The sequence below is a fragment of the Antechinus flavipes genome, chromosome 3 (genome assembly GCF_016432865.1).
Source record: "Antechinus flavipes isolate AdamAnt ecotype Samford, QLD, Australia chromosome 3, AdamAnt_v2, whole genome shotgun sequence".
Lineage (NCBI taxonomy): Eukaryota > Metazoa > Chordata > Mammalia > Dasyuromorphia > Dasyuridae > Antechinus > Antechinus flavipes.
In genome coordinates this window covers 514,055,837-514,075,625 of record NC_067400.1, presented here as the reverse complement: position 1 = coordinate 514,075,625, position 19,789 = coordinate 514,055,837, and positions in this window count along the sequence as shown.

The following is a 19,789-nucleotide window of genomic DNA, read 5'->3' as shown; positions in this document are numbered from 1 at the left end:
GTAAAAACTTATCTGTTCTTTATTATCATTGCAGATAGTCTTAATATAAGCATAGATTATTACCATAAGATTTTATCTAGATTAGAAAGTAGGCATTTAGTACAATAATTGTTAACATTCTCTCATTCACTGTTTTTTGATATTAATAAGGTTAAACTTTTCCATATCTTTGATATCTTCCTTTTATTAGATGTCTCGAGAATTGATGCTTCAATGTCCTCATAATTTGTTACCTACCATCATGGTTATATACATTTTGCCTTATCTTTAGATTGGAACTATATTAAAGCCAATTGATGGCATAGTGGATAGAGAGTTGGGATGAGCGTCAGGAAGAACTGAATTCAAATTCAGCCTCATGCACTTAGTATCTGTGTAACTCATGGCAAATCGTTTAATATCTGTTTACCTCAGTTTCCTAAATTGTAAAAATGAGGATCATAATACACCTACTTTGCAGGGTTACTATGAAGATCAAATGGTATAATGTTTGTCAAAAGTGCTTAGTCCAATGTCTGGCACACAGTAGGAACTTTAAAAATGCTTATTTCCTTTGTTCTCAATTTATGTTTCCTGTCTTTGTTTTCTTTAGTACTCTTTCATTTGATCCTTTAAAGTTAGTGATCAAGTATGGTGACTTCTTGATGATTAAAACAATTTTTTTTATAAAACTTAGGCAGATCTTTTCTAGTGTTCCTTTTTTTTTATTTTTCTTTTTCCATTTTCATCCTTATATGTCTTCAAGATTATCTTGTTTAAGTGGATCTCTCAACAAATTTTCTTTGAACTGTTTCCCTCTGTTTTACAAAGTGATTCTGCTCATTATCTTCTACAATCATAGGATTTTACAAATTAATTTATATTCTACACTTGCATTGTCACTGGCTACCATATCTCTGCTTGGCACATAAGTCAAATGTTTACTGAGTAAAGTGCTTCTTAGATTCTTTTGGGTCTCCTTGTCATGGCAATTGACTTATTTAGTTAAACTCGGGTATAAAATGATTATAATTTTATAGATATCATGGCTACTAAGTTGATCAGGATTGAGTTATGTTGATCACATGCAATTTTCTCATTGTATTTTTTTGTTCTAGTTTCGTACTATTTACTTGTGCTAACAAATTAGTTTTCTGACTGAACACAATCAATCAACATGCTTTTATTAAGTAATTACCATGTGCCTGTACACAAATGATTACTTCAAGGACTATTTCAATAGAATTAATAAGTCTTTCTTCTATCTGTTAAAATATAATAAATTTCATTTGTGATATTATTCAATGCTTGCCAGATTTAGTGCCTACCTATTCTTTACTTGAAGGAAGTATTCGTCATATACGGGTGTGAAGGTTGATGTAATCTCTAAGTTTTTTATTTTTCTCATTCCTTATTTGTGAACTCTGCTTCTAATATATTACTTACCATCCTCCTGTTTTTCCAGTTTCCCTCTGAAGTAACTGAATTTTAAAAATCTTTGTTGAGTCAATTTGCTGGAATTTCTCCACCTCTTTATTCTTTGCAACTGGTATTTGTGCATAATCTACACTAATTTTAAATTTTTTTGGAAGATGCTTAACATAAATGTGAGAATATGAGATGACCATATGTTTCATGAAATAATGTTTCTTGTTGCCTTTGAGAATATGATAAAACTAAATCTTCCAACTCCTTTCTGTGTCTCTCCAAGGAGTGCCTATAAGTCATCCTTCCTATTTTCTTTTGAGTTCATTTATAGTAAAAAAAAATAAAGATTACTACAGTAGTATATCTATTAGTTCATATTTGGACAGGGACAACTTAAACCTCTGGTTAAAATCCACAAATGATGTAAAAACAGAATAATTCTTGGTCTTTGACTCTGCCCCCCTTTTTCCATTTGATTATAATCCCTGCAGAAGCAGAGAGGGTTACAAGGAATAAAGGGATAATTCGTATTTTTCTTTGTTTCATGAGTTACCATCTTCCATGATTTCATTACCATTTGGTCAGCCTGTTGATGAAAAACTTCAGTTCCTCAAGTCAACAAGCATTTGTTAAGCATCTGCTAGTTTCTAAGCACTATAATATGGCTAAAGCTACAAAGAAAGACAAAAAACAGCCTTTGTCCTTTAGAAGTTAACAAAAGTCTAGTGGAAAGACCACATATAAATAATTAGATTCACGGAATATATATGTATGTATACACACACACACACACACACACACACACACACACACACAGGTTTTGCAAGAGTTAATGTTGAAGAAATTAAAAACAAATAAAAAATAAATAAAAGAATGTTTAGGGAAATAAAAAAGGAAGGCATTAGCTATTAGGAAGACCAGGAAAAGCATTCTTTTTTTTAAAATAACTTTTTATTGACAGAACCCATGCCAGGATAATTTTTTACAATATTATCCCTTGCACTCACTTCTGTTTCGATTTTTCCCCTTCCTCCCTCCACCCCCTTCCTCTTTTACCCCCTCCCCCAGATGGCAGGCAGTCCTATACATGTTAAATATGTCACAATATATCCTAGATACAGAAGGTAGAAATAACCTGGGAAGAAAAACAAAAATGCAAACAGTTTACATTCATTTCCCAGTGTTCTTTCTTTGGGTGTAGCTGCTTCTGTCCATCCTTCATCAATTGAAACTGAATTAGCTCTCTTTATCGAAGCGATCCACTTCCATCAGAATACATCCTCAAACAGTATTGTTGTTGAGGTATATAATGATCTCCTGGTTCTGCTCATTTTACTCAGCATCAGTTCATGTAAGTCTCACCAGTCCTCTCTGTATTCATCCTGCTGGTCATTTCTTACAGAACAATAATATTCCATAACATTCATATACCACAATTTACTCAACCATTCTCCAATTGATGGGCATCCATTCATTTTCCAGCTTCTAGCCACTACAAACAGGGCTGCCACAAACATTTTGGCACATACAGGTCCCTTTCCTTTCTTTAGTATCTCTTTGAGGTATAAGCCCAGTAGAAACACTGCTGGATCAAAGGGTATGCACAGTTTGATAACTTTTTGAGCACAGTTCCAAATTGCTCTCCAGAATGGCTGGATGTGTTCACAATTCCACCAACAATGTATCAGTGTCCCTGTTTTCCCACATCCCCTCCAACATTCCACATTATCTTTCCTTGTCATTCTAGCCAATCTGACAGGTATGTATTGGTATCTCAGAGTTGTCTTAATTTTCATTTCTCTGATTAATAATGATTTGGAGCATATTTTCATATGGCTAGAAATATTTTCAATTTCTTCGTCTGAGAATTGTCTGTTCATATCCTTTGACCATTTATCAATTGGAGAATGGCTTGATTTCTTATAAATGAGAGTCAATTCTCTATATATTTTGGAAATGAGGCCTTTATCAGAACCTTTGACTGTAAAAATGTTTCAGGAAAAGCCTTCTAAAGAAGATCTGAGTTGAGTCTTGAAGGAAAGAAGGTTGATGGTACTCTTAAAAGTAATAAGGAAATTTGGAAGGGAAGAAGGTTTTCTGTGGAAAGATGAGATCTGATGTGGTTTTGAGTTTTAGGTTCTTGTGCTCAAGATTTTCAAGTAGTTGTAAATACAAGATGGTGGTTCAGGTGACTAAGGCTGGATCTGGGAATGATTTGTATAGAGATGATAACTAAACCCTACGAAAACTTAGGTGACAATCAAGAAAGCTAATATGAGCAAAAAGAGAAGACCAAGGACAGAATTTTGTGTTATTCCCTCAGAGGAAGTGACATGGATGAAGAACCAGCAAAAATACTGAACAGTGGTCAGATGGACAGGTAGAGAATTATGACAATCTGGAGAAGGGGTCAGTATTCAGAAGGAGGAAATAATTTGGCAGCATCATATGTCTGAGAGATAAAGGAGGATAAGGATTGAGAAAAGACCATTAAACCAGCCAATTAACAGATTACTGGACATATTGGAGAGGGCAGTTTCAGGTGAATGATAAGGTTGGAAATCATATTAATTATAGTTTAGGAGTTGAAAGAGAGGAAGTGGACTGATTATAGATGATTTTCTTAAAAGGAGAAGGGGAAATATAGGAAAATAGTTATTTGAAAGATGGAAAAACATGGACTATTTGCAAGCAGTAAGGAAAGGGTAACTAGAGATTGAAGATTAATAAGCGGTAGACAATAGTAGGGACAATGTTTTGTAAAAGTGAGGAAAGGATTGGATTCAGGGCACCTGTAGAAGGGTTCACTTTGATAAGGAGAACAAACACAATCTGAGATCAGAGTGAAGGAGAAGATAGAGTTCTTGGCATATTATCTGAGTTTTTCTCTAGTAAAACATGAAGTGAGGTCCTCAGCTAAGAGGACTGGGGGAGGTGTAGTGTTGTGGAAGTTTTGAGGAGAGCAGAGAAGGTTTGGCACAGCTGCTGTGGAGAGTCTGATAGTGAATCAATTAGGAGGGAATATAATGTTTGCCTTGCTATAGTGAGGGCCCAGTTGGGATTAGATAAATTTGTAGCGAGCTCAGTTTTGTGATTTTCTCCAGCTCTGTTCAACAGCACATGAATTGGAATGAAGGAGACAGATGGTGGAAGTAATCAACGTTTGAGGCTTGCTAAGGCATGATTGTTGATATGACAAGGGGGCAAGGGAGTTATTCTCCATACTGAGTGAGGTTGGTACTTGGAAAACAGATTTGGTGCATTTCCAGGGCCATATTCACACAACTCATAAATATCAAAAGTTGGGTTTAAACTCAAGCCTTTTTGACTCCAGTATTCTAGCCACTTTATTATAGTACTATTTTTGGTAGGTTGGAAATGGGCTTAGTCGTCTGGTATCTACCCCCTTCTCTCACTTTACATAATTCAGCCCTTCATTCCCTCTTCAGGGACTTCTATAATTGGAAACTCAGGTTCCAGGTTCTACCTTCTCTAATCCAAGTTCTAGAGAGATGACAAATTTGATATTTGCCAAGTACAGATCTAATCATGTCATTTCCTTTTGGTAGAACCTTCTGTAGCTGTCTCATCCTCAGGAATCATTGGAAACTGCCCAATTTTGCATTTAAAGTCCTTTGCAATTTGGTTTTGATTTATTTTCCCAGGCTTATTTTATTCTATTCTCTTTTATTCTGTGTTCCTGCCAGCCTGTCCTATTGGTGTCTTTTTGACTGCGACCTTCAGCTCTGAACTCTGCTTTTGTTTGGGTTGTCCTCAAGGTCTGTAAAACGCACTCCCTGTTCACCTCCCATCTCTTAGAATCCATAATTTCTTTTGAAGCTTATCTCATGTGCTACTTGTTATGAGAAGCATTTCCTAATCCTGGTTGGCTGAGTATTCCCTCTTCCTCTTCCAATTATCATGCATATACTTAGTCTTTATATGTTTGTAAACTTTCTCCTTTGGCTCAGCAGACTATAAACTTCTAGAGGGCAAGAACCACTCTTCAGTATTTCTTTGTTTCTCTAATGTCACACACATAGTGGGTACTTTAAAAATGCTTGTTGGATTATATTCTGTTGGGTTTTCTAGCCTCTACCTCCTTCTTGAGAAGTTTTAAGCTTCTCTTAGATAGTTAGGTGATTCAGTGGATAAAGCACTAGGCCAAGAGTCAAAAAAACTTGAGTTCAAATCCAGCTTTAGATAATTACTAACTGGGCAAGTCACTTATTCTCAATTTATTTGCCTTAATCAACTAGAAAAACTAATGGCAAAGCATTGCAATACCTTTACCAAGAAAACTCTGTGGACAGTATGGCATGCTATGACCCACACAATCAAGAAATCAGACACAGCAAACAGCATCTTATCCTTCTCTGAAGACTTCCTGTTATAGTAGATAGAGGGTAAGGAAATGCTTTCTCCCATCAAAGACCAAAAAAATAAGATAGCTTGATCAGTGTTATTAAGCAAGCTGCCATCAGGATTGTAGACAGAACCCACACTACTTGGTTCTCAGACACTCAAACACACTGACTCCTATTTTCTAAGGCTGTCTCTCTTGGCCAACACTATCTAGGTACTTCTTTTTCTTCCTTCTCTTCCTCTTCCTTCTCCTCCTCCTCATTTTCCTGTTCCTTCTCTTTTTTCTTCCTTCTCTTTTCTTTATTTCTTTTCTTTCTCTTTCATTTTTTTTAGTCATGCAAAACGAATTTCCATGTGAAGTTATTCTGTGAAAGAAAACACAGACAAAACCCCTCAAGAAAAATAAAGTAAGGAAAAAGTATTTTTGATCTGCATTCAGATTCTACTAATTTTTTCTCTAGAGGACTAATGCTTTTTAAATCAACATTGACAATTATAGAGTAAAGAAAGTTTGTCACCATAACTCAGTTTGGGACTCAGTAGGGCTTTCAGAGTTTATTATTCATATTTTCTCTAACGTCTCTTCCAGGTTTGAAATTCTATGATTCACAGTAATCAAGCGTAACAGGTGGATGATCATCTGGACTTCATATACGTATGGCCTTACCCAACTGTAGTTTCATAGATCTGAATGATACAGGACCTGGGGAAAGGATGTGGACTTTGCCACAGACCAGGGTCCCTTGGGACAGATGACAGGGAAAGAGATTAGAGTTGCTGATTTAGGTGGCTGGGATCTGAGGTTAGGATAAAGATGGGAGGGATGGACCAATCAAGAATGCAAGTCTTCCTGCAGGCTCAAATACACCTCCTTCCTCTTGGATGGACTGAGGGCCTCCCCACATCCCCCACCTCTCTCATCACATACCTGCACGCAAGCTCTCAAGGTTAGCGCCATGGGGGTCAGCCCTGTTTAAATGTTGATTACAGAGACGACGGGAGCTGCTCAGATTTCTAATTAAGATTAAAGAATGTACCCGGCTTATAAATGGTTCTTAGGAATGTATAATTTGATTAGCCTGTTTTCTCCGGGCGCTTTAATTTCTGGATTAGTTAACATAGCCTCTGACTGTAGGCGGGGCCACTTACTCACCACACATCAAGTTGGGGAGCTCGCAGGACATTATCTCACTGGACAAGGGGAAGAAGAAAACCCTGAGGGGGGTGTGGGGTCTGGGTGGGTTTCTCACCTTGCACTGGCCCTTCCCCTACCCTTCTGCTTCCAGAAAGAAAAGAGGAGCAGTTTAATGACCAAAAATGTCAAAGCTATATAAAAAATTGTATATCCATATATGTACTCACAGATGCACCGGATTTTAATTTGCATGTGGTAAGCCAAGCTTTGCCAAGGGGCACCACGATGGGGCGAAGCACTTCCTCATGGGGGTGGGCATTAGGAGAGGTACAGACTTTCTCACTGTAATCACCAACATCTGGGTTGTTCTGGAGGGTGAACTTGAGTCCATGTCTGGAGCTCTAACTATGCTACTGGAGTTCAAATCCAGCTTCAGAGTCCTACCAATTATGGGCAGATCATTTAACCTCTTTCTGCCCTAGTTTTCTTAACTGTAAAATGGGAATGAAAATAGCATTTATCTCAAATGGTTGTTGTGAGGATCAAAGGGGATAATATTTATATAGAGCTTAATATAATGCTGGCACAGAATGGGTACTTCATACAAACTTGTTCCCTCCCCCATTCCCTCATCTTCTTTCTTGATATGCACACACATATTGAATGATGGGATCATAGTAATGAAGACCAATCTAGGTGTTTTTCAGTCCAATCCTTTCATTTTACAGGAGGGGGCTACTGAAGCCCAGAAGCTCAGAGAGAAGTTGCCCCAGCATTAGAGACAGGAGTCCAAATCCAGCGTTCTCTCTGTGACTATAGACTGCTAACTTATATATTGGTCTGCATCTCATTCCCACCTGATTTATCTCCCGAGAGCAGAGAAGTGCTCTAATTCCCTATTCTTGCTTCTTTTTTTGTTCATTTCCAGCCTTCCTTCCTCCCTCCTTGGAAAGAAGCAATGCAAACTATCAAAAACCATGTGAAAAATGTGCAGAAGAAAAGTACAAGTTCAAGCAACTCTGAAATTTGGTCTTTCTTGACTATCCATCTTGGGAATCCTCCTGGTTGAGGCTTGCCTGCATAGTCAGGATTCTTTTCTTCGATTTTCAGGCCGCTCAGTTATCCTCCAGGGAGAATGAGCCTTATGCTTTGGAATATGACTCAGAGAATACTATTTTTCTAGGGGTGGAGAATGGGAGTCGTATAATGAGAGTAGTGGAAGGAAGTATAATCTGTTTAAAAAAAAAACAAATTGCTAAGCACTTAAGTGAGATATATGTGTACATATTCATAAATATAGATGCATTTTTCAAACAACTATATGGTGAAATAGGTTATCTATAATCCCAGATGATCAGTCAGATCAGCATGGTTAGAAAGGGTCAATTGTATGATGAAAGTGAACAGTGCCCATTTCCCTAATCCACGGGCATTTATAGCAAAGGCTAGACCATAGTTAGAAAGAAACCCCGTGAGCCATGGAGAGAAATTAAGCTGCTCACTACATTCTTTCTCTTTGGAAAGGAGAAATCTCAATCTCCTGTCTCCATTTCTTCATGTTTGATGAATGGAACTCAATTGAAGGGATAATCATGGATCCTAGAACCACAGGCTGCTGTGGGCAATGCACTGAAGAGTTTTCTAGTTCTGTGCCAAAGGGCTCTTGACCAATCTTATTTGATATTTTTATCAATGAAAGCATATTTCAGAAGATCTCAATATTCTGAAAAATGGACTGAAATGAACACATTTGAATTTATTTACTTAAAATAAATTTTATTGATGTTTGTTTTTACTTTATAATCATTTCAAGGCCTCAAGTGAGGCCTGATCATTCTCCATCTCCCAAGTCTTGAATTCTCTTTTATAATAAAAAAAACCCAGCAGAAATATTAGATGGAGAGATTGTTTCTGACAGTGGATCCAATATGCTTCACTCAACTTTCCAATAAGAGGAAGGCAATATATTTCACTGTCTGAACAAGATTGGTCATATAATTACTCAGAATTCAGTTTCTTTTTAGATTTTATTGTTGTTGTTTTATCAGTGTTTATGTTATTCTCCTGGTTCTATTTTGTTCTTCATCAAATTTCTATAAATTCCTCATTTTCATAATTTCTGGAATAGGAATGATATTCCATTATATTTATAAACTATAGTATATTTGGGTATCTCTGAATTGATGGGCACTCAATTTCATGTACAATTCTTTGCTTCTACAAATGCTACTATGGATATTTTGGGATATATAGAGTTCCTTTCTTTCTGTCTTTTATTTCCTTGGGGTAGATGTGGGATTGTTGAATTCAAAGGCTAATAGGCTAGTCACTTTTATCGCATAATTCCAAATTGTCAGAATAGTTGAACCAACTTGTCATGTTGTCAACCAAGTATTAGTGCGCCTGCCTTCCTGTAGCTCTTTTACTCTTTCTGTCTTTCATAATCTTTGCTAATTTGTTAGGTGTGAGGTAAAATTTCAGTTGCTTTAACTTACATTTTTCTTCTTATTAGCGATTTGTTGCATTTTCCATATGGTTTTTGATAGTTTATATTTCTTCTTTTGAAAACGATATCTCTTAATCACTTATTTTTTTGATGAATGACTAGAACAACAATAATGATAAACATAAAGCCCTGCTCTCGCATTAGACATCCTGATGCATGAATATGGTAGAGGAAGCCTAGCCTAAGAGCAGCTTGGAAGAAGATCTTGAGATTTTAGAGAACTGCAAGATCATTTGGCACTGACAGTTTAAAGAGCTTTCCTCCCCCTTTCCTCCCAAAAAAGGCTAATGTAGTCTTAGGTTGGATTACTGTTGTCCATTTTAAGGGAGATGATTATTATGCTGTCTAGTGAGAACAAATGTGGAGAATTATTTCTAGTTCTAAGTTTCACATCTTAAGAAGGGAATTAACAAACTGAGGTGTGTTCAGAGGAGGATGATAAGCATGAAAGAATACTTTCCATGTCAAAAGGGATCTATTAGAAAGCCCTCAGAGCTATTTCCTATGAAAGAACTGGAAACGATAGGTATTAGATGGATTGGAATATGATCACTTCAAGTAGTTGAAGAAGATTGGCATTACAGAGCTAGGATCATTGAGTAGAAATTATAGGGAGGCAGGTTTTTTATGACTTTTCTAACAATTAGAAATGCCTAATAACAGGACAGGCTACTTTATAAGGCAGCAAATGACCACATCCCTAAATTGTTCAATTAGAGAATTTCTTAGAGGAATTGTAGTGGAAATTTAGGTGTGACATTGAATTGTTGTTGCTGTTAAGTCATGTCTGATACTTCATGACCCCATGGACCATATCATGCCAGTACTGTCCTTGGGGATTACTTAGCAAAGATACTAAAGTGACGTACCACTTTCTTCTTCAATGGATTAAGACAGAGTTCAAGTAACTTTCTCCTAGTATCCGAGGCTGGATTTGAACTCAGATTTTCCCAAGTGCTCTATTTACTGAGCCACCCAGCTGCCATCACATCACTCATATCCCCTCCATCTCAAAAAATATGGAATCTTAGCTCTCAAATCAGCACTACATCCTCACTACATCCTTCAAATCATCCTTTTATGTGTTGGTGGGTTTGTTCATTCAATCACTTCTTGTATTCATGGGAACAGAAATATGGGGATAGAATAAGATGACCTATTGATGTCCCCTTGAGTAGACTTTCAGCTTTGCAGGGGAAGTGAGGCAGGAAGGAGGTGAAGGAGATTTATTGCCCTCAGGAACCAACGGTAGTTAGGGTCATGATAAATAGCACTGGTTTCTGGTCCCACCCTAACTATTGGGAGGATGACACAATGATGGATAGGCATTGTATGATGAAGGTGTACCTGCAGGGTTGGTTCCAGGTAGGAGGACAGAAGTAGCATTCACCCTCACTTTAAAGTCCTAGACAGCCCTAGCAATCAGATAGGAAAGTTAAGGTGGGGCAATTTTCACAGGACAGATGGAAATCTCTGAATTTTATAAGACTATCTGGTCTGCATGTCCAGGAGCTCAAGTTATTGCTGTTCCTTTTCCTATTTGTATAAAACACAGAATTTGAATTAATGTACAGACTACTAACCAAATGCTCGATGATTGATGAAAATAGCTATTAAGAGGAAATCAAGATTGGGAGGCAGGAACAGTAGGCAGTTGCCTAGAGCACTGCATTATGAGGAGAAGAGGGTGCACAAGGAATACTTTTTATAAATGCACATATTTCTAATACCACAGAGTTTTGATCTTCATGGCACATAGGCATTCATATTATGGAAGAAGTATTAGATTTGCAGTCAGAGAACAAAATTATTAGTTGTGTAAACTTGGGCAAATCACTTCTTCCTGGGCCTTAGTTTACTCATGTGTAAAAAAGAGGATTAGATGAGATGACCTCCAAAATGCCTTTCTTCTCTAAATCCCATGATCCAATAAAGACGCACTTGTTCCAGTGAAGCCTCAAAGTTTCCCCAAGGACAGTAATAGAGCTCAGAAAGGCCTTGCTCTTGCTGTCTTTGACTGCTTTTCTTTTAGGGATGTCTGTTTAGGATCCTCTCTTTCTGAACTGAAGGTTCATCTTGACAGTCTTGCCCCATCCTCAGCCCCTTAGCCCCAAAGGCTTTCTGGGAGACAGGAACTGGGCAGCCAAGGCTAGAATTTAGAGAGTATTGTGAGAATAAGAAGCATGTTATTTCTTAGGATATGCTAGACCAAAGCTTCTTAAACTGTGAGTCATGTAACAATGTTATGATTTGTTATCAGTAAATGTTTGATGTCTACCTATTTTACATACCTATATACCTGAGGTCAAATAAAAATTTCTTGGCTGAAAAGAGGTCATGAGTGGAAAAAATTTAAGAAACCCTGTGCTAGATAGAATTTGAATAGAATAGAATTAGGAAAACATGCCAAGTAGCCTCTCTCAGGTGATCACAGTAAAGAATATGTGTGTCCAGCGAAAGAACTCCGGGAGATGACTAAGAACCATTACATAGAATTCCCAATCCCTCTATTTTTGTCCACCTGCATTTTTTATTTCCTTCACAGGCTAATTGTACACTATTTCAGAGTCTGATTCTTTTTGTACAGCAAAATAACTGTTTGGACATGTATGCTTATTTTGTATTTAATTTATACTTTAACATATTTAACATGTATTGGTCAACCTGCCATCTGGGGGAGCAGGTGGGGGGAAGGAGGGGAAAAATTGGAACAAAAGGTTTGGCAATTGGCAATGCTATAAAATTACCCATACATATAACTTCTAAATAAAAAGATATATATATCTATATATATATATATATATCTATATATAAAAGAATATGTGTTGGGGAATCCTAGGCAAGACATTGCTGGGTATTTCCAGAGCAATAGACTTGAAGTTGCTTGCATTCAGTATCAGGATCATCTGAATTCCAGTCTTGACTTTGGCATTTCCTAAATATATGATCTCTTCTCTCCCATTTGCTATTTATTTGACCCCTGGGTCTCACTTTCTTCATCTGTAAAATGGGGAGATTGGAGTCTTCAAATTCTGGTTTATGAGCTTAGGCAGATTACTTTCCCTCTCTAAGCCTCAGTTTTACCTATCAAATGAGCATATGATTAAAAAACAACAACAACAATCAGATACTGAATCGGATTGTCAGAAAAGTGCTTTGTAAAAACCATGGTTTAATTTAATGGTGGGCAAGTTGGGGCGGCTGGTACGATGAGAAACTCCAGGAGACTATCCCAGGGTCCCCCCTTCTTCCCCCCCCCCCCAGGCATTCCCGGATCCACTAACACTGGATCTGGTACATAGTGGGCACTTAACCAATGCTTGTTGATTGACTGGTTGATTTAAAGCACTCCAGAAATATGAACAATTATAGCTATTATTCTGTCAGGCCATTAAGAGGGGTTTTCAAGAGCTCAAGTCTGTTGCTTTTTTCTTGCTTGGGAAAAATCGTTGACCCATTTCTTGGTGGTGGGGGGTGGTGGGGGAGACGGGAAGCGCAATATTGGAACGTGGGCTCACAAACGGGAGCAGGGACAAAACGCTTGCCTGAACCTCAGAATCTACATGTAGAATACTGAATCACTGCCTGGCTGTGGAGGTGGTGTTGGCTTTAAGAAGCAAGAAACGGGAGAGGAGAGGGTTAGGCAGCAAAGGGAGCTAAGGACCAGAGAGGGTAAGAATCACAGCGCCCAGTCAGGCTCAATGGTCCAGTCCCCAGCGACCAGTCAGGCTCAAAGGTATGCCCTTGGCTGCTGGACCCTAGTCTGTGGCTGGCCAGGCCGCGCCCTCCCCCGCCGGAGCCCGCACCTGCTTCTTAGCCAGCTGCCGAGCCCTGCCCCAGAAGTGGCTGCACTCCAGAGGCAGGTGAGGGGGCGCCCCGAGCTCCCGTAGCAATTTGGAAATCGCTGTGGGACGAGGGTAATAATCATTAACACTTACAGCGTGTTTCAACTTCAGTGTGCTTTACAAACATTAACTAATTAGTCCGTGGGGAGGAATGGAGCCATATAAACACACGGTTTAGTATTTATTATTCATTTCTTTAGTATCATTAACGCGCCTAGGTTCGGGTAGTTTCTATTGTGAACGAGAGTACTCGCCGGCGTCAAGCCAGATAGAGGAAAATACTAGTGCTGGGAGGCGGCCCCAATATCCTCAAGCCGCTGAGCATTCGCCTTCGGGGTGGAGTAGGGTGGGGTGCAATGTAGGAGAGGACACTCTAGAAGATCCCCCCCTCCATCTTTGGTGTCTGGGAGGGTGCAACTGTGAGAAAAATACGAAACAATCTTTAATTTCGTCCCTCTCACTCTTTCCCCCTCTCCCCACCCTCTACCCCTTACGGCCAGGGACAAAGGAACCACGGGAAAAGGCTTTTGCCTTTGTTCTCCACCCCCATCCCATCCCCCCCTTTCTCTTCTCATCCATATCTCTTTGCTCAGCCTCTTTTCCCTTTGCCCTTGTCCCTTTCCTCTGGCCTTCCTCTTCTCATCTCTCTCTTCTCTTCCTCCTCTTCTCATATCTCTCCTCTTTTCTTCCTCTTCTCCCTCTCTTTTCTTTCTCCTTCTTTCTCCATTTCTTTCGTCTCTCCTTTCTTCGCCCCTTGGTGTCTCCTTCCTCCGACTCTCCTCAGTTTTTCCGTTTTCCCTCTCTCTTGCCTCGCCTCTCCTCTCTTTGTCTCCCTTCGTCTTCCTCTCAGTCTCTCCAGGTCCCCGCCTCTCTCTCCCCTGCTGCCCGAGCGCTCTCCACGACGATTGTAAAAAGCCCTTTAGCAAGCCTGTCTCGTTTGCCACATCAGGACAGCGGCACGGAAGGCAAGCTGTTCTAGGCAATCAGCGAGCCCGGCTCCTGGAGACCAAATTGAAACTGTTGCGAACTAAAAGCTCCCCACTACACCTGAACAGGGGACAGATGTGCATCAATATTTATTCGGAACTCCCAGGAAACCTGGATGAAGTGTAATTATCTCAGCTCAATCAGCTCGGATTAGCATAACATCAAGTCACCCATCAGACGGAGGGTTTGATTTCGGGGATCAAAGCTCCGCGCTGTAGCCGCTGATTAATCGGGTATAAGAGAGTGGCGAGAAGAAAGACTCGCTGCTCTCCGTTAGCAGCAGCTGCACGGCTTTGATGCACCAATTGTTGCCAAGTTAACTTTCTTCTCAAACTTTCTGCCCTTCGCCTCTCCTCTTGCCCTTCTTCCCAAGTCCACCCTGTCGCACCTACCTGCGGTTCACCAGGCAGGGTAGCCTCAGACCCAATGGGTAGATGCGTCGTAGGGAAAATGGAGACTCTGGCCTGTGATGTATCATGTGAAAGTTAGTTTCGGTTCTGTGTGAACTTGGACAGGAGGACACATAACGTGTCTGAGCCTCAGTTTGTACAACCGATACATTAGCAAATACTTATTTGTTTTTCCAGCTATAAAATAGTAGCCCTCCCTTCATTCAAGTTCTGTTCAGTGCTTCATTGTATTGTGAAAATGACCTTGGGCTCTCAATAGCTATGTATGAACCCTGGTAGATGGTTCTGGGATCCATATGTCATCTGAACACCAGCCTCGCTAAGTTTCTGGAGATTCATCACTTTAAGGGTGGGCTTTAGGGGATGAATTATGCCTTTGGCCATAGTGACTCTGGATTGGCCACACTAGAACACATGGAGAGGTTGGCAGCAACACTGGTGGAAGAAATCCTCATGCTGATGAAATCACCTCCAGGAAGTAAGTAGAAGAATATATCTTAGTCTTCTGTTACCTCATCCTGGCATGGAGGGTGACTTTGGTGTCTTGAAGGCCTGCTTGAAATGTAATCTCTAGCAGATAGTAGTCCTGAGCTGGCCTCTAAGTCGATTGTCTGAGGGCAGGTCTAGAACCTCTATAAATGGGGAAGAAGATTGGCCACTGGGTAATGGATTGTTTTTGGCCACAACAACTCATCTTGGAGGGATTGCCATCTGCCATGGTGGGGTCAGAATAGAGGAAGGGGAGTGAGGAAGAGTCATAGTGGATGAAAGCATTTATCTTTTAAAGTATTGAAGAAGTGAAACAGTGAGATGGGGGTAGGTTGATTTAAAGCTTTTTCTTTTCGTCACAGATTGTAATGTAATGGAAAGGGCATTGGGTTCAAGTCCCATCCTAGTAAGTGGTATATCTTGGTAGATTCTTGGCAATTATCTCTGAGCCTCAGTTTTTTTCATCAGCTACATTGGGATCGTAATGCCGGTAATAATAACAGACTTTTATTTAGGAAGGAAACAACTATTTATTAAATGCCTATTACATGTCAAATACTGTGCTAGTAACTTTTCAATGATTATTTTGATTGCTCCTCATGGCAATCCTGAAAAGGACCCCATTTTACTGTTGAGGAAATTAATGCAGACAGTGGTTAAGTGACTTGCTCAGGGACACAACTAGTGAATATCTGAGGTAGGATATGAACTCAGATTTTCCTGACTCAGGTGACTTCGCTGGGCAATTGTCTTTTTTGAGCCTCACAGTACTGTAAGCTAAGTGACAGGATCTGTATTTTACAGGTGACAAAATTGAACTTAGGTTAAATATTGCTTATTGTTTACATAATAAGCCTTTAATGTGGAACTTCTCTGCTTTTGGGCCAACATGCTCACTATTAGGCTAGACTTCTTCCTACTTCACATAGTAAGAATTTAAGTGGTTGCCCTTTGAAAACCATAGCATGCTATGTAAATATAAGAGATAGAATAATATTTAAGATAAACTACACCTTAACATGTTGAGCCCTTTGGGAAATCCCTCAAATTCAAGCTATGTTTTTAAATATGTCTCTTCTATGTTGTTGTTGGGGGCCATGGCCATCTATCATGATGTAGAAAAGATTCCTGTTCAGATACTAGGTGGCTTGAAATCATTCCCTACCCTGAGATTCTGGGTTTTGTTATTTTGTGACTTAAAGATGCCCCCAACAGTCTTGTTTGAAAGGACATCTGCAGAGATGGTGATTTTTCTCCTGTTTCCATCCTGAGTAGGATGGTATGGGCAGATTAACAGCATGTGTAGCTTGGCACATTTGTCTGCTTGTCTCAAGACAGAACGATTCTTCTCAGGAGGCAGCAGACACAGGTATTTATTAAATGCCTGCCGTGTGCCTAACACTATGTGAGGGGGATAGAAAAGAGGTAAGACGTGGGGAATTCTGTTACATGATTTGGGGGCAGGGGATGGAAAAGAGATATGCAAGAAACAACTTTCACTAATCTAGTACGTACAAAGAATAGAAAAGGCAGAAGCCTTGGGGTCCTTACTCTGGCCCTGCCTCTCATTGGCCATCTAGTAGTTGAATGACTTTGGACAAGTTAATTTTCTCCTCTTTGGACTTCAGTTTCATTATCTGAGGAGGGTGAACTATGTGATTTCTAAGGTCCCTTCAGTGCTAACATACTATTACTCAGTGAATCAAAGGTAGAAATGTACAGTAAGTGCTCCAGCTGTTTAGAGAGGAAAGAAATCAATGTGAGCCCTGGTTATTGCAATACAAAAAAGCTTTCTCAACCATATGTCATTTTATCCTTACAGCAGTCCAGTGTGATATATAGGACAAGTTATTTACTAATCTCCGTTTCATAGATAAAGAAACTCAAGTTGAAGCAACTTATCGTCATACAACTAGTGGGTGGCAAAGCTGGGATTTGCCTAGTTCTTCTGATTCCAAATCACAGGATCATGGATTTAGGGCTAGAAAAGATTGTGGAGACCATCTCGTTCAAATACCATCATTTTATATATGAGAAAAACTAGGGTCCAGAGAGTTTAGGTATTTAACTCAAGGTCACACAAGATAGAGAATAGGATATGCTCTCATTCCACTATACAATAAAAATAACAGTAATGATGCTTATATTATATTATATTACCACTGCTACTACTATTTTTACTACTACTATTATACCATTATTATTATTATTATTACTATTACTACTACTAGAACTACTATTACTATCACTCTTACACTATTATTACTTCTAGTATTATTAGCACTATCACACTATTATTACCATATTTATTATTAGCACTATTACTACCATTGCATTATTATTATTACTAGCACTACTATTTCTACTATAACTATCACACTATTGTTATTACTGCTGTTACTACTATTAATATTGCTATCAGTATTATTACTACTGCTGTTCTATTATTTCTACTTGTAATACCAGCTACTATTATGACTACTACTATCTATTACTGGAACTATCATTACTACTAGTAGTATTACTAGCACTACTATTATTGCTACTATTACACTATTATTATTACCACTACTAGTATTGCTAGCATTACTATTACACTATTATTTAGACTAATATTACTTGTATTATTGTTACTACTACTACTACTAGTAATATTACTGTCACTATTATTGCTGTGCTATCATACTGTTATCATTACTATTACTACCATTAATATTATTAGTACTATTATCCCTGTTATTACTAGTATTATTACTAGCAGTATTATTAGCACTATAGTTATCATCATTATTATTACTACTGTTACCACTTTAGTACTAATAATAAATTATTAGTACTACTGACACTACTAAGACCACCATCACCACCATCATCACCAATACTACTGTTACTACTATTATTACTATCATTACTACCACAATCACCACCACCACCACCACTACTACTACTACTTCTACTACTACTACTACTACTACTACTACTACTACTACTACTACTACTACTACTACTACTTCTGACAACTCATTTATACAATGCTTTCCTCAAAATTACCCTATAATATTGGACTGCTTGCCATTTAGGGGAGAGTGTGGGGGAAGGGGAAGACAATTGAAACATGCAGTTTTGCAAAGGCTAATGTTGAAGAATTGTCCATGCATATGTTTTGAAAAATAAAAAACTTTAATAAAAAAGTAACCCTATGAGTTGTTGCAGAGTTTGTTCTGTGTTTGTACCTGTATATTTATATGGGGAGCACCCAAATGCTATACAAATGCAGATGTCCTCAACTGTTTTGCAACTGCTGTCTTTGAATCTCCTCATTTAATTGAAACTGACCTCTCTAATATTACCAGGGATCTCTGAATCACCAAATCTAATGGCTTCTCCTAAATCCTCATTCTCCTTGACCTCTCTGAAGAATCTAATACTGTCAAATACCTCCTTCTCTCATCCTTCTCCTCTTTAGGTTGTCAGGACATGGCTCTTTGCAAACTTTCTTGCTATCTCTCTGATCACTCTTCAATCTCCTTTGCTTATTCTTCTTCCATGCCATTCTCTCTAGCCCTATTTTGGGTCCCTTTCTCTTTTTACCCTTTGGTGATCTCATAAGCTCTCCTGGGTTCAATTATTATCTCCTTGCAGATGATTCTCAGTTCTATATATTCAGCCTTAGTCTCTTTCCTGAGCTACCATCTTGAATCTCCAAATGCCTCTTAGAAATCTTTTGCTGGATGTTTCACAAGCACTTAAAAATCCATATGTGAACTCATCTCTTCTTCCAAACTTTTGAGAATCTGGCCATGCTTCCAGTCAGGGTCATCCTTGATTCCTCATTCTTCCTCACTTCACTGATAACCTAAGCTTGCATCTTCTATGTTCACAATATCCTGTGCATATTGTCCCCTTCTTTCAATTCTTAACCACAGTCCTAGTTTAGATTCACATCACTTCTCACCAGGATATTGCAATAGCAGGTCTCCCTCTCTCAAGGTTTTTTCAATTCCAATTCATCTTCCACTTGCCATCAAGGTGATTTGTTTAAAGTGTAGATCTGATCATGTCCTCCATCATTCCTCTACTGATCTCCAGTTGTTTCCTATAGCTTTTGAGATCAAATCTTTTATCTTGTAATAAAGCTCTTCACCACCTAGTTCCTTTGCAGCTTCCTAATACTCTTTCCCTTCCCTACACTCTACACTCCTAGCATTCCTAGAACATGAGAGCCTTTGAACTATCTGTCCTCAGTGCCTGGAATGCCCTCCTGCCTCATCTCCACTTCCTGGCTTCTCTGGCTTCCCTCAAGGCTCAGCACCAACCCCATCTTGTGGACTTTGGCCTTTCTGGATTTCCCTCCTTCTTTCAAGATGTTAATGCTTTCTCTTTCAATCAGCTTTTTCTCTGTCTTATATATACCCAGAACCATTATTTACATTAAGGTTTATCTTCCCCAAGAGAAAATGTGCTCCTTGAGGGCAATGGACCTTTCTCTCCCCTTTCTTTGTATCCTCAGCATTTAGTACATATCTGGCCCCATAGTAAGAGCTTAATAAATGATTGTTCACTAACTGACTGAACTGATTATTTTAGAGAGTTAGCTGGGACTTGGAGAGGTTAAATGACTTATCCAGAAGTCACAAAGTCAGTA